This window comes from Carcharhinus amblyrhynchos, chromosome 28 (genome assembly GCF_965287045.1).
Source record: "Carcharhinus amblyrhynchos chromosome 28, sCarAmb.v2.hapA, whole genome shotgun sequence".
Classification (NCBI taxonomy): domain Eukaryota; kingdom Metazoa; phylum Chordata; class Chondrichthyes; order Carcharhiniformes; family Carcharhinidae; genus Carcharhinus; species Carcharhinus amblyrhynchos.
In genome coordinates, this window is record NC_137351.1 from 25,597,357 (window position 1) to 25,611,640 (window position 14,284).

Consider the following 14,284-nt stretch of genomic DNA (forward strand, 5'->3'; position numbering starts at 1 on the left):
GATTATTTAGTCAAGAGTTTCATGGTCCACATTGTGTACCTAATTACCATTAGACCAATCTTCCAGTCCATGTGGGGCCAGTGATGGTAGCTTATCGGAATCAAAAGGTTGGGGGTTCAAGCCTCACTTCCTGAGACCCGAGCACATTACATGGGCTCGACGATGTGGTGCTGAGGGAGTGCTGCACTGACAGATGAGATGTTAAAGCAAGACTCTATCTACCTCTCAGATATAAAAGTTTCCCTGGTGCTATCCGAAGAAATTTAGGGGCGTTCTCCCAATCCTCATCGCTTAGCTAACGTCCATTGAAAATAGATGACCTGGTTACTATTTCGTTGATGTCTATGGGAGATTGATGTGCTCAAATTTGCTGCCAACTTCCCTATTGCAAAAGTGACTATGCTGCAAAAGTATGTCACTGGCTGTGGGGTGGCAAGAATGGCACTAAATAAATGCAAATTCTTGATTTCTTTATAACCACGAAGATAGCACTTAGATGAGTTGGGGGTTGATTTGAAATCTCTGCCCACAGTAGGCAGGCTCTGGGTGCGGCCCAATTGCAGTCATGAAAGGCCCTCATTCTTTTGCTTGACACTCACTTCCACTCCGCAAGTACACTTTGAGGGGCTCAATGTTTGAAAAGAAGTGAAGATCCAGCATGGATCTCAGCCTTGAAAGATGAAGTGGGAAGACTGTCACAAGGCACTGAGGATTGGATGTTGTGGAGGTGAATTTGTGAGAGATTCCTCCTAAAATACCAGTGCACCCCAGAAAATGATCAGTTTTTTAGACGAGCTGCAGGAGTTCCTTTAAGGCTGAAAGGCCCCGACAAGCACTTCAGGCCAGCTAACAACGGGTGCCAAATCCAGTCACAAAACCACAAGCTTTGATTTTCTGGTGAAGAAATTGAGGCTCCAGTCTGTGCATAAAGAGAGAAAAAAATACAAAACCTTCTCTCACACTTCTGAAATTACTTTGAACTTTCAGCTTCTCTTTGAATGATTTTATGACAATCAATCTGCCAGTTTAGTAGCTAATGGATATCGTACATCCAAGAACATTACAAGCATTAACCACGAGTGACATTGATGCGGCTGAGCATTCAGGCTCGTTTTAAATCAGTCAGATGTATGTGCACAAGAATAGCATGGAACTGGAATCACAAGTGAAGCCAGAACTATAGCTAAGAGCTAGAATTTGGAATCATAGAATCCCTACAATGCAGAAAGAGGCCATCCAGCTAAGTGAGTCTGCACTGAATCTTTGAAAGAGCATCTTGCCCTCCTCTCCACCCTATAACCATAACCCCACACATTTACAATGGCTAATCCATCTAACGTATATGTCTTTGGACACTGAGGGACAATTTAACAGGGCCATTCCACCTTATCTGCACATCTTTGGACTATGGGAGGAAACTGGAGCACCGGGAGGAAACCCACACAGACATGGGGAGAATGTGCAGACTTCACGTAGACAGTCACCCATTGCCGGAATTGAACATGGGTCCCTGGCTCTGTGAGGCAGCAATGCTAACCATTGTGCCACCATGCTGATAATGTGTTGCTGTATGGCATTGTTTTCTATGTGCTTACTCAGTGCGGCAAACGAGAAAAGTGAATGAGCAGAATATACTTAGATACATTGGGCAGTATGGATTATTGAATGCTTTCTTAGGACTGGAGTTTAAAAAGGGTCATACAGTGATGTGTGTGTTAACAATATGTTTACGTTTCTTTATCTGCATAAATATTCTGCAAAACTTCCTGAAATATAAATCCGGTCAGTTATTCAGTCCCTTTGAAGTAATTTTGATAAACTCCCACCCTTGTCGAGAAATTATAGGGCATCAAGGCAAAAACTATCGCGCTTAAATTGGAATAAACTTTCCAAGTGCCCGGCTAGCTCAGTCGATAGAGCATGAGACTCTTAATCTCAGGGTTGTGGGTTTGAGCCCCGCATTGGCGCTGTTGCTTTAAACACTCGGGCAGCACGGTAGCATAGTGGTTAGCACTGCTGCTTCATTGCTCCAGGGACCTGGGTTCAATTCCCAGCTTGGGTCACTGTCCAGGTGGAGTTTGCACATTCTCCTCGTGTCTGCATGGGTTTCCTTCGGTTTCCTCCCATAGTCCAAAGATTTGCGTTGATTGGCCCTGCTAAAATTGTCCCTTAGTATCCTGAGATGCAGAGGTTAGAGGGATTAGCGAGTGGATATGGGGGCAAGCCTGGGTGGGATTGTGGTCAGTGCAGCCTTGATGGGCCAAATGGTCTCTTTCTGCACTGTAGGGATCCTAAATATCAATACAGTTGAGCCACGTATTTCTTCAGAGCTGTTGCTGTTCCACTGCTGTAACTTCAACAGAAGGTTAGGAAAACCATTGGGTAGGTGCTGATTAGAAATTTCCATTGCATGTCTGGTGAGGTCATGGAGGAGGCAAATCAATTCTAAGGAAATACCTGACCGGTCAACTACATAAAAGTCTTGTTATGTCCATTGTGTTTAACTTTCATTGAAACAGCCTTAACAAATAATACTGATCTTAATCAATATACATTTAGAAGTAATTATAGTGGCACAGTGGTTAGCACTGTTGCCTCACATCAGGTTCGATTCCTGGCTTGGTTCACTATCTGCATCTATATATTCTCCCCGTGTCTGTGTGGGTTTCCTCTGAGTGCTCCAGTTTCCTCCCACAGTCCAAAAGGTGTGCTGGTTAGGTGCATTGACCATGCTCAATTCTCCCTCCGTGTACCCGAACAGGCGACGGAATGTGGCAACTAGGGGATTTTCACAGTAACATCATAGCAGTGTTAATGTAAGCCTATTGGTGACACCAATAAATAAATGTTAATTGTAAGCCCAGAAGGAAGTTAGTCATCAGATTTCGAGATTCAGCTCCAAATTCCACTAGCTGGGGCAATATTTCCTCTTTGAGTTTGGTACAACAAACTGTAAACATTATAATGGGCAGCACACTGATTAGCACTGCTGCCTCGTGTGCCAGGGACCCAGGTTCAATTCTGGCCTCAGGTAACTGTCTGTGTGGAGTGTGCACATTCTCCTCATGTCTGCGTGGGTTAACTCTGGTTGCTTGAGTTTCCTCCTACAGGCCAAAGATGTGCAGGTTAGGTTGATTGGCCAAATTAAATCGCCTCTTAGTGTCAGGGGAATTAGTAGGGTAAAAACGTGGGGTAACCAGGAAAGGGTCTGGGTGGGATTGTTGTTGGTGCAGGCTCAATGGGCCGAATGGCTTCCTCCTGCACTGAAGGGATTCTATGATCCCATAACTGCACTCATGATTTTGTTGCTGCTATAGATTTTTCCGTAAAAAGCTGAAATTACTTTTATTGGATAGGATTCTGCTTTGCATCAATGTGGTGTTTATGTTATCAATTTTTCTGATTGTGCATATCACTCTCGTGTTAAACAGATTTACATTTGCATTATATTCACAGGAGTCACTAATGCATGAAGCTCCTGTTCTGACAATTTCTTAATTAGGCTTTTCTTAGTCAAACCTTCATATTTTAGCTCTGAAATGCTCTGATCTTGTTCAGCTTCTCCAGCCTCTAAATATACATGTTCTTTCTCTTTTGCTTCATATAACATTGTCCCATTTTGAATGCAATCTTTTGGATAACCACGGAGGTAACGGCATAAGGAAAATGTGCGAGTAGAGAATATATTATACATTGGCATGTGTTGACTCCTTACGTCTGCAGGTTGAATTCCACGATATGCTGGATGTTTCCTAGCGTGCCTCTTATAAGTGCGATGATTCTGTTCAGCTCCTGGGTCAGTAGGTGAGATGTTTGACCCAGAGCAATTCCTTCATTCACTTCACCAGCTTGGAATCAGAAGCAGGAGCATTAAGACATTATTGTCCTTTCCACACCGAAACAATTTTTTTTCGGAAGGAATTTGTAGACAATCTTCAGGACTTCACATAAACCTTCTCTGGATTTAATTTCATACAGTGGGAGGCTGCAAAAGGGATAGATGTGAAGACAAAATGAAAAACATTACAAGGAACATTTGTTCACACCGGGCTATATCCAGTTTCTATACAGTTTTAAACCTGGTCAATTCAGTCTTGCGACCACCCTTTATGGACCAGCTCACAACACCATCAACTTCGCAAATAGGCAACCATGTAGCTCAAAATGGCACAGTCCTTATGATATTAAAAAGTCAACATTATTCAAAGAATTGCTCATCAGGCGCCTTATCAAAGGTTTTAGAAACCTGAATGAAATGGCATGTTGTCACATGTCCGCAGCCCACAATGCGTTAAGCACGCAAACAAAAGGAGCTTTAAAATGAAAGGATTAGAGCCTCCATTAAAACAGCGGACAAAGGCATGTCAATCAAACATGCTAAGCATTTGACTACTAATATTAAATGGTAATTATGAGGCAGTAGTAGAATATTCTTAGGATTGTAAAGGTAATCATACAGCATTTTTATTTCGTACTTACCCCATTTTCAAAAAAATCTTAGAGTGAGTGAACAGCACACAAGAAGGCCATTCAGTCCATCGTGTTTGTCCCTCTCACTGGAAGAGCAATTTATTTAGTCCCACTTCCCATTGCCCTGCAATTATTTTCTATTTAGATAATGATCCAATTTCCTTTCGAAAGCAATGATTGAATCTACCTCCACCATAATGCTCAGGCAATGCTTCCAGATCCCAACAATCCACTGCATAAAAAACAAAATCCTCAGGTTGTCATTGCTGTTCTTTTGGTTCATCACTTTGAAATAGTGTCCTTTGGTTTTCAACCACTCTGCCGAAGGGAACAATTTCTCCCTAGCCAAGCTGTCCAGATCCTTCATGATTTTGTACATGTTTATGAAATGTCCTCTTACCGCTCTCTCCTCTACAGGGAACAGCCCCAGCTTTTAACATTTATCCATGTAACTGCAGTTCTTCATCCCAAGAAGTACTATTGTAAATCTTTTCCTCAACCTCTCTAGTGCCTACTATCCTTCCAAAAATATGGTGCCCAGTATTGGACACAATGGCCAGGATTTTTCTGCCATTCATGTCCCACCACCGCTGCAACCGAGGACAGGGAATTTGGCACTCAGCCAAATCTCCTCTCACTACAGCGGGACCAGAGAATCCCATTGGGGTGAATGACTGGAGAATTCTGACTGATATTTCTTTTGAGGCTGATCTCATGTTGTATATAATTTCACCATAACTTCTCAGTCTTTATACTCGATGCCTTTTATTTATGAAGCTCGGAATCTCATATGTCTTATTAATCGCTTTCTTAATCTGTCCTGCCACCTTCAACATGTACATATACATTGGCACCTATACTCCCGAGTCACTTTGCTCCTCTTTTTAGAATTGTGTCCTTTATTTTGTAATGTCTATTCTCATCCTTCCTGCCAAATGTATCACTTCACATTTTGCTGCATTATTTTCATTTGTTACATGTCCGCCCATTTCACCAGCTCGTGACCTCTTGATGTCTGTCACAATACTCCTTACGGTTTACAATACTTCCAAGTCTTGCATCATGCACAAACTTTTACCTTATTCTTTACCCTATTTTGTCCTCATTGCCTCTTTCTTTCTGGTAGAGTTTAGTCTTGTTAGTCACAGGTTTTACAAATTTACACCGTGACTGGAGATTTGCATACTAGGAGCAGGTATCAAGATTATAGAAGCGGGGTTGTGGAGCACACAGGACTCTCCATCCATGTGTTGCCTCATTGTTTCCTTGGGCAAATTGCTGAAATGCTCTCCCAGCATATATTGCCAGGCGCTGAAAGCATGAATTGTAGAATCTATCCCACACTTTCCACTGCTTTAATAATCAAAAGGCATATGTAAATTCACTGATATGGATTAAGAGATTATAGTGTATGTTTTTCTCAAATATCTTTGAATTAATGGATCGCAATCCTACCTCTCTGTCTGGAGAAATCCCCACTCCGGAGAGTTCTGGCAAATGGAAAGAGCATTCACCGCTGGCCTGGCAGATAGTTAATCAATCTGCATGTCCTTTCCATTCCTTCTACCATCTATTCTCTCAGTAAAGAGTATGAAATTACGAGCACAATATCCATAGAATCTCTACAATGCAGAAGAAGGCCATTTGGCCCATCATGTCTGCACTGACCCTCTGAAAGAGCATGCCATGTAGGCCCAGTCCGCAACCCTATCCCCGTAACCCTGCACATTCACCTAACCTACACATCTTGGAACACTGAGGGGTGATTTAGCATGGCTAATCCACATAATTTGCATATTTTTAGACTTTGGGAGGAAACCAGAGCACCCAAAGGAAACTGATACAGACACAGGGTGAGAACATGCAGATTCCACGCAGCCACCCAAGGCCGGAATGGAGCCCGGGTCCCTACTGCTGTAAGTCAGCAGCGCTAGACACTGTTCCACTGTGCTGCCCTTTCCAAACTGCAATGCTCAACAACTAAAAGTGAATCAGATATAAATCCTGGTAAACCTGCCAGTTGTGCATGAAAAAGTCAAAGCTGGAGTGTTCAAGTAGAGAATGGACAAACAAATCAGAAAAGTGACCTTACACGAATGAACAGCAGGCACATCGCAAACTGTGCACAGAAAGGAACTTCTGAAAACAGCCTCTAATAATTGTCACAATTATCCACACAGAACAAAAGCAAGCATGCTGTCCTACCTAAGTAAACCCGACAAAACAAGACCACTTTCCAAAGTGTGATTGGTCTAAACCACTGTGTACCACAGGATGTAGCACAAATTCTAAAGGATGGTACACACATCAGCATGGAATGAGTAAGTGTGGCCAGAGATCAATTAATTTAAATGACTCCAATTCATCCAGCACTTAAATTGTGAATATATTTGCTCTGTAACTTACTCTAAATAAATGATAGAGCAATAAACCACCTTGAATACTGCTGTAAAAACAATGCTAAGCTCTGCGTGAGTATAAACCTAATGAATATGAATGCCTTTACCACACTGAAAGAGTACATATCTTCCAGTTAGCTAACATCCAGTATTTACATTGGATCCAAAGACAATAAAAGCAGGCGCAGTATTGTTTCTGATGAAAGGGAAAACAGCCCATTATTAAATTGCCATTTTATAATCCTGAACGATTTGCTCTTTGATTTCAGACATAGCAAATGTGCAGTCAGCAGTGGAGCAACAGCATTCGCCACAGACATTGAAGAAAGCTTTCCACAAAGATCCAGTGGTTTTGGTGACATGGATTCCAGCACCGATTCAAAGGGATTTCCAAGTGTCCAGCAACAGTGATGTCAGCAAGCTGGATAAGCAGCCAATCATATTGAAGTATTCTCACAGCCAGGAAACCGGGATGTTAAAACTATTAAATCCCTTAATTTGAAATTTTGGATAATGAAATAAGTTATAACAATTGGATTATGATGGAAGCTAAAATAAAGTTAAACAACTTTAAAAATGTATTATTTTAAAATAATTACTTATCCTAATGGAGAAAGTTGACAAATATAAAATGTATAAATATAAAACTGGCTTTTCATAGTGATTGCGTGTGTTTAGCAGAATTCTGAAGTTAGCCCATCATTAAAAATCTAATTTAAGTACTATTAACTAAATGCAACTTTTTCAAGGATCATTGCAATGAGATTAAAAGTTGATGAGTGCAAATTCTCATCAATCCAAAGATTTCCTAGTTGTTACAATCTTGTGGGAGTGAAGAAATACACAGAGGTGAATTTTACAGTTTCTCTACCAGTGTATTTGAAGCAGAGAGAATGTCAAACAAAATGAATTGTTAGCCTGTCAATTTCTAATCAAACCCTTGACCTGTCCCTTAAACAGCAGGGATTGGGAAAGGCACTTAGAGTAAAGGGTTAACAACTTAAAGAGGTAATTACACTAAGGAAGGTGGGAACCTGGGCTCGGTGGCATTGAGGAAACATGGTGGCACAGTGGTTAGCACTGCAGCCTCACAGTGCCAGAGACCCAGGTTCGATTCCTGGCTTGGGTCACTGTGCGGAATATTCACATTCTCCCCTTGTCTGTGTGGTTTTCCTCTGGGTGCTCCAGTTTTCTCCCGCAGTGCAAAAAATGTGCTGGTTAGGTGCGTTAGCCATGTTAAATTCTCTCTCAGTGTACCCAAACAGGTGCCAGAGTGTGGCAATTAGGGGATTTTCATAGTAACTTCATTGCAATGTTAATGTAAGTCGACTTATGACACTATTAAAAAAACCTTTAAACTCACTGAAAAGATCCCCTGTCGTGATAATATGCTGGGGGTAACCTTAGAAGGTTGGGTGTGAGAAAGGAAGTCCCACCCTTGAGAGCTGCTAGCCAATCCAGTTGGTTGGCAGCTGAGCAGCTCCAGCAGTGCCATATGCTTTTTCAAAGAATCAGTGGAGGCTGGATGGGCCGAATGGCCTTCTTCTGCACTGTAGGGATTTGTATGAAATTTTTGGGACAATTTATATTGAAGCTGTAGCCACATGTTAACGCTTTTAAAAATGAACTTTGATTACCAAAAGCACTTTTCATCTCTTCTCATGTTGGCCTGTGGGATGTCTGCATTTTCCTTTGATTCAGAATTTTGTTGTTTGGGAATTATTTCTAAAACGTAAGCACTTCCCAGGGAAATACAACTTTAAGTGTTGCGTAACATGAAATGCTGACTTCAAACTGCTCCGTCGCTATCTGTATGCTTTCTTACTGAATTATCTGACAGGAAAAGCAATAGATAACAAAGATAAGAGTACAGATCATTTTCTTTATGGTTTTCCACAGATACACTGCTTTGTCCAAATTATACAATCCATATTACACTAGCTATGAGTCATTGGTCAGAAGATGCCAATTTGGCAACAAGTCTTACTCCTGAATATAATTTGGTGAATTTTCCTGCAATCTAAGAACAAGAATGCACAGCGAATGAAAGCACTTTTCTTCATTTATTACTGTCACAAGTAGACTTACATTAACATTGCAATGAAGTTACTGTGAAAATCCCCCAGTCGCCACACTCCGGCACCTGTTCAGGTACACTGAGGGAAAATTTAGCATGGCTACTGCATCTAATCAGCATGTCTTTCGGACTGTGGGAGGAAACCAGAGCACCCGGAGAAAACCCACGCAGACACGGGGAGAGCGTGCAGGCTCCACACTGACAGTGACCCAAGCCGGGGATCAAACCCGGGTCCCTGGCGCTGTGAGGCAGCACCGCTAACCACTGTGCCGCCATGCTGACCATATTAACATTCCAACCTGTTTGAGTGTACCTGTTTAATAATTGGACTATTTTGGTTTCTCAGTATAACACATAAAAGAATTAAACAGTCAAGAGAAAGCTATAAAAACAAAGCCACAGCTAAATATCCTTTGGTCTCCACATGTTTCGGGATGGCGTGATAATTATGGTGTTGCTTCTCAATTACGAAGTAAATCTCCAGTGTCTACTTTTCAATCTAATCGTTTTCCCGACTACAAAATGACTTAAAGGAAAATGTTATTGGCCAGTAAAATTTTACAGGGAAGTAATCAGCGGGCCACTCTATAAAGGATCTTTGAAAACTTGTGCTGAAACTTTCATAGTGGTAATTATGAAATATAAACAAAAACATTAATTCCCGATGCCTTTAAAAATCATATCATCCTTCCCCGATGCTTCAAAACTGCATAGCAGCCATCCACACTAATTAAACCCTGCAGTGCGCATATTCTTTTATCAAAGACTGTTTATACTTTCGTTCTGAATTCTCCTAAACATACATATAATTCACTGATTCCTTTATCTTCCTTTTAAGTGAGCGCTGCATTTTTGTCAATAACTGTTGTCATTCATTTAGGAAAGAAAATTGGCTTCATCTGAGGTCTGTATCAGAGTTCCAACAAATCAGGTTAATTGGCGATCAACAGCATCTTTCTGGCTTTAATGAGGCAGTGTAGCCCAAGGCAAAAGACCCATCCCATGATGAGAGACATTCCTCTCTCCTTTTCCAGCTCTTTGATCACTTCTGGTATGAGACAACAGTAGGGAATAGCATTGTTTTTAATTGCCTTATTACTAAATGGGCTATAAAACATATAGGCGCCTATAATTAATAAAATTTGTATAGGTTATTACCACAAGACTGATTAGAATCAGGCGACTCCTGTTTTTACATTACATCTGAAATTTTGAATGGATCAGTGATTAAACCTGATTTTGTGGGAAGCTTTTACAAAATGTCCATTCTTTCCAGGGTAATATATCTTCCAGTGCTGCAGGAGGTGAAACCCTCACTTTAAATTACTCCTTCATTCTCCACACAACTTATGAATTTATTACATGAAAGGAAAAACAACAGATAATGAATATTTTTGTAGTGATATATTCTGGAGGTAGCTTACCCAGATATGTGTTGAGGAATTACTGCTGCCACTGTAAGTGGACAAAAGATTAGCATGTTCATATAACATTTCTCATTATTCTAAGTACAGGTGATCACCCAGTAATTTAAAATCTGTTAGCACCTCGGCTCAAAATTATGACGTTGTCTGAAGTTATTAACTCTTCGTCTGCGTATATTGCAAATGCTAATTTTCCAATGATACATTTTGTTTGGCGTGCCAAGACTCCAGTTCTTAAAATAAAAATATAGTGTGATATCAACAGTGCATATCTCTCAACTTTAAAAAGAAATTGTTCTTGGGCGTCACTGGCTAGGCCAGCATTTATTGCCCATCACTAATTGCCCCAGACAAGAGGCGGAGATGCCAGCATTGGACTGGGTGGGCATAATCAGAAGTTTCACAACACCAGGCTAAAGTCCAATAGGTTTATTTGGTTCCAGATAAACCTGTTGGACTTTAAGCTGGTGTTTTAGACTTCTTGCTGTGCCCTAGAGAAGGTGGTGAGCCACCTTCTTGAACCACTGCACTACATTTGACTTAAGGATATGCACAGTAAGTAGTGTCATAACACCAGGTTAAAGTCCAACAGGTTTATTTGGTAGCACCAACTTTTGGAGTGTCACTCCTTCTTCGGGTGAGTCACCTGAGGAAGGAGCGACACTCCGAAAGCTTGTCTAAATAAACCTGTTGGACTTTAACCTGGTTTGTGAGACTTCTTACTATGCTTACCCCAGTCCAATGCCAGCATCTCCATGTAAGGACATGCATAGTGCCGTTAGGAAAGAAGTTTCAGGATTTTAACGCAGAGTAATTAAAGGAAGGGCGATTTCATTTCAAGGCAGGAATGGTGCGTGACTTGGAGTGCAACTTGCAGGTGATAGGGCAGACTTTTCCCATCCTGTTCACCAGCGGAATTATAGCAGATGGGGCACGCACCATGCAAAGGTATGTTGACCTCAGGTGGGATTTTCCGGCTTTGGGGCGAGTGTGGCTGGAAAATCCCATCCATGAATGCCTTGCATCTGTGACCCCTGTTCTTTTAAATGGAGTGGGTTGTGAGTTTGGAAGAAGGAGCCTCGGAAGCTATTGCGATGCAACTTGCAGATGGTACATATTGCTGTCACTCTGCTCTGGTGTTGAACGGAGAGAATGCTTGAAGGGGTGGATAAACTGCCTATCAAACCAGTTGCTTTGTCCTGGATGATGTTGAGCTTCTTCAGTGTTACCCAGATGACTGCAGCTCCAACAAGTGGACAGAATTTAATTATACTCCTGACTTATGCTTTACAGATTGTAGACAGTCTTTGGGGAGTCAGGTGATGAGTTACTTGCCACAGAATTCCCAGCTATTGACCTATTGCTGTAGCCACAGTATTTATATGGTTAGTTCAGTTCAATTTATGGTCAATGGAAATCTCCAGGGTATTGTTGGCTGTGGATTCAGTGAATACATATGGGCCAGAATTCTCTGAGCTCACACATGGCTATGATTCACTGGCCCCACTGCCGTGAATGGAGATTTGCCTGAGTGCCAAATTCTCCACTCTGGCTGGCAGCAGTGGCAGACCATATGAGACTGGAGAAGTCTGGCCATGGTTTTGCTAAATTGATCCCAGAAATAAAATACAAGACAGGAATATGTTAGATACATAGGGCAGAAATTCTGCAAGACTTCTGCCATTATAACTAGCTTGTCAAACTTTACAGATTTCATAGAATCACAGAAAGCCTACAATGCAGAAAGAGACCATTTAGCCCATCAAGTCTGCACCAACAACAATCCCACTGAGGCCCAATCCCCCTATCCCTGCATATTTACCCTCTAATCCCTCTAACCTGTGCATCTCGGGACACTGAGAGGCAATTTAGCATGGCTAATCAACCTAACCCACACATCTTTGGACGGTGGGAAGAAACCGGTGCACCCGGAGGAAACCCATGCAGACAAGGGGAGAACGTACAAATTCCACACAGCTAGTGACCCAAGATGGAAATCGAACCCAGGTGCCTGGAGCAGTGAAGCAGCAGTGCTAACCACTGTGCTACCATGCCACCCATTTCTCTCAGGAGGTGACAGATATGTTAAGTGAATACTAATTTATGTGGACTTTGAGAAAGCCCTTGATAAGGTACCGTACGGAGAGCTATTGGAGAAAGATTAAAGGCAATGGAATTTGGGAAAGCAGAAACTGCAATAGAAATTAAGGATAGTTCCTCAGGGTGGTTGAAAATGGGCAGTTGTGTTGCATGGAATCTGTTCTGGGATTTCTCTTGCTCATGATTACGCCAATGAATAGTTTAAAAGGTGTATGTCCATGTACAATAAATAATCCTGAAGACAAAACAAAAGCAAAATTGGGTAAGTAAGTGAAATTGGCAAAATTGTAGCAACTAAAATGCAGTGTCAGTAGTGAAAACACAAAATGCTGGGAACACTCAGCAGAAGAGCTCTGAAGAAGAGTCAAACAGACTTGAAACTATGGCCAGAATTTTCCCATTCCACCCGCCACTGGAAGTTTAGCTGGCGGGTTGCAGTGAATGTGAAATGCCATTGACAGTCGGATGGGAATTTCCAGCTTTTAGACCAGCGTGGCTGGAGAATTCCACCCTCTGTGTCTGTCTCTACAGATGCTGCTGACCTGCTGGGTATTTCCAGCATTTCCTGTTTTCATTTCAGATTTCCAGCATCCGCAGAATTTTGCTTTATTCCAAAGTCAGTAAGTTTGAAGTGGTACAGTTGAAAAAAAAACAAGTAGTAATTATTCTTTGAATAAGAGAAAGGTCGGTAATGTGGAAGAACAGAGGGATTTAGAATTTGAGATTGCAAGACATTAAAAAGCAGCACTCAAACGCCTAAGGTCATAAAATCTTAGATTTTGTGGCAAGGCTTTTGGCATGTAAAACTTTAGGTGTAATAATAAATCTATATAAAATTTTAATAAAACCACAGTTGATTTTGTGTCTAATTCTAGTCTTCACATTTTGGAAGAATATTGAGCCAACAGAGGGGGTACATTTCAGACTGTTATGTTGCTATCTGGTATACAGAAATACAAACATAAAAAAAGCTTGCTGTGAAACGGATAGAATATGGGACAATTTGATACTAGTGTATAAAACTTTGAAGGGATGTGACAAGTTAGATAAAAATAGGCTGTTTTATGTGGGTTGGAGGTTGCAAATGAGAGATACAGATATAAGATTGAAAGCAGAAGACTTCAGGGAAGAAGGCAAGAAACATATTCTTTTGCAGAAGTTGGTGAAGCTGTGGAATATACTGTCAGAGATAACAACTGAAGCAGAGGCAAAGAGCCAGATTTTCTCCATGATGTCTCTCAAACATGGCACTTCCTATTTCCATTTGTGGTGGGGAAGAGAAGGGGACAGCAGACTGGATTCATGCCAGTGTTTGTACATGTGCGGTTAACACAGTAGCCAGTTAAATTGCCAGCTGCCTGCACTGAAATGGGGTTTTGGTAGGTCAGGAGTGTGAAATTTGGAGGGTGCAGATTAAACTAGAGCTGGTCTGAAGGTAGTGAATTGTTTGGGTCATTTTGGAGAGGAAAAGTACTCCTTTGGATATAACCTCCTTTGGGACTTCCTTTGGGAGAAGTAAAGTATCCTTTGAGAGAAATAAGACACACATTGGGCAAGATAAGACATCCTTTCAGACTGTTAAAAATAAATATGATGACGCACAATCTCATTGGAACTGTCAAACTTATGAAAGGACTGTCAATGATGTCAAAAAACTGTTGAAACAGGCAAAGAGCTATCCAATGATACTTGGTGGGTTGACATGGATAGGATGAGGGCCAAGGATGGTGGGTGTGATTCACAGTTTGGCATGATTTGTCACTTAGTTGACATTGGTCATGGGGATCTGGGTATGAAAGGCCATGAAGGGTGGA

The 14,284-nt window shown here is 41.5% G+C and overlaps 1 non-coding gene across 1 annotated transcript; it reads left to right on the forward strand.

Moving 5' to 3' along the window:
- Positions 1-1,895: 1,895 nt before the first annotated feature.
- trnak-cuu (transfer RNA lysine (anticodon CUU)) lies at positions 1,896-1,969 on the forward strand. Its single transcript has one exon. It is a non-coding gene; the product is annotated as a tRNA-Lys (tRNA).
- The last annotated feature ends 12,315 nt before the right edge of the window (positions 1,970-14,284 follow it).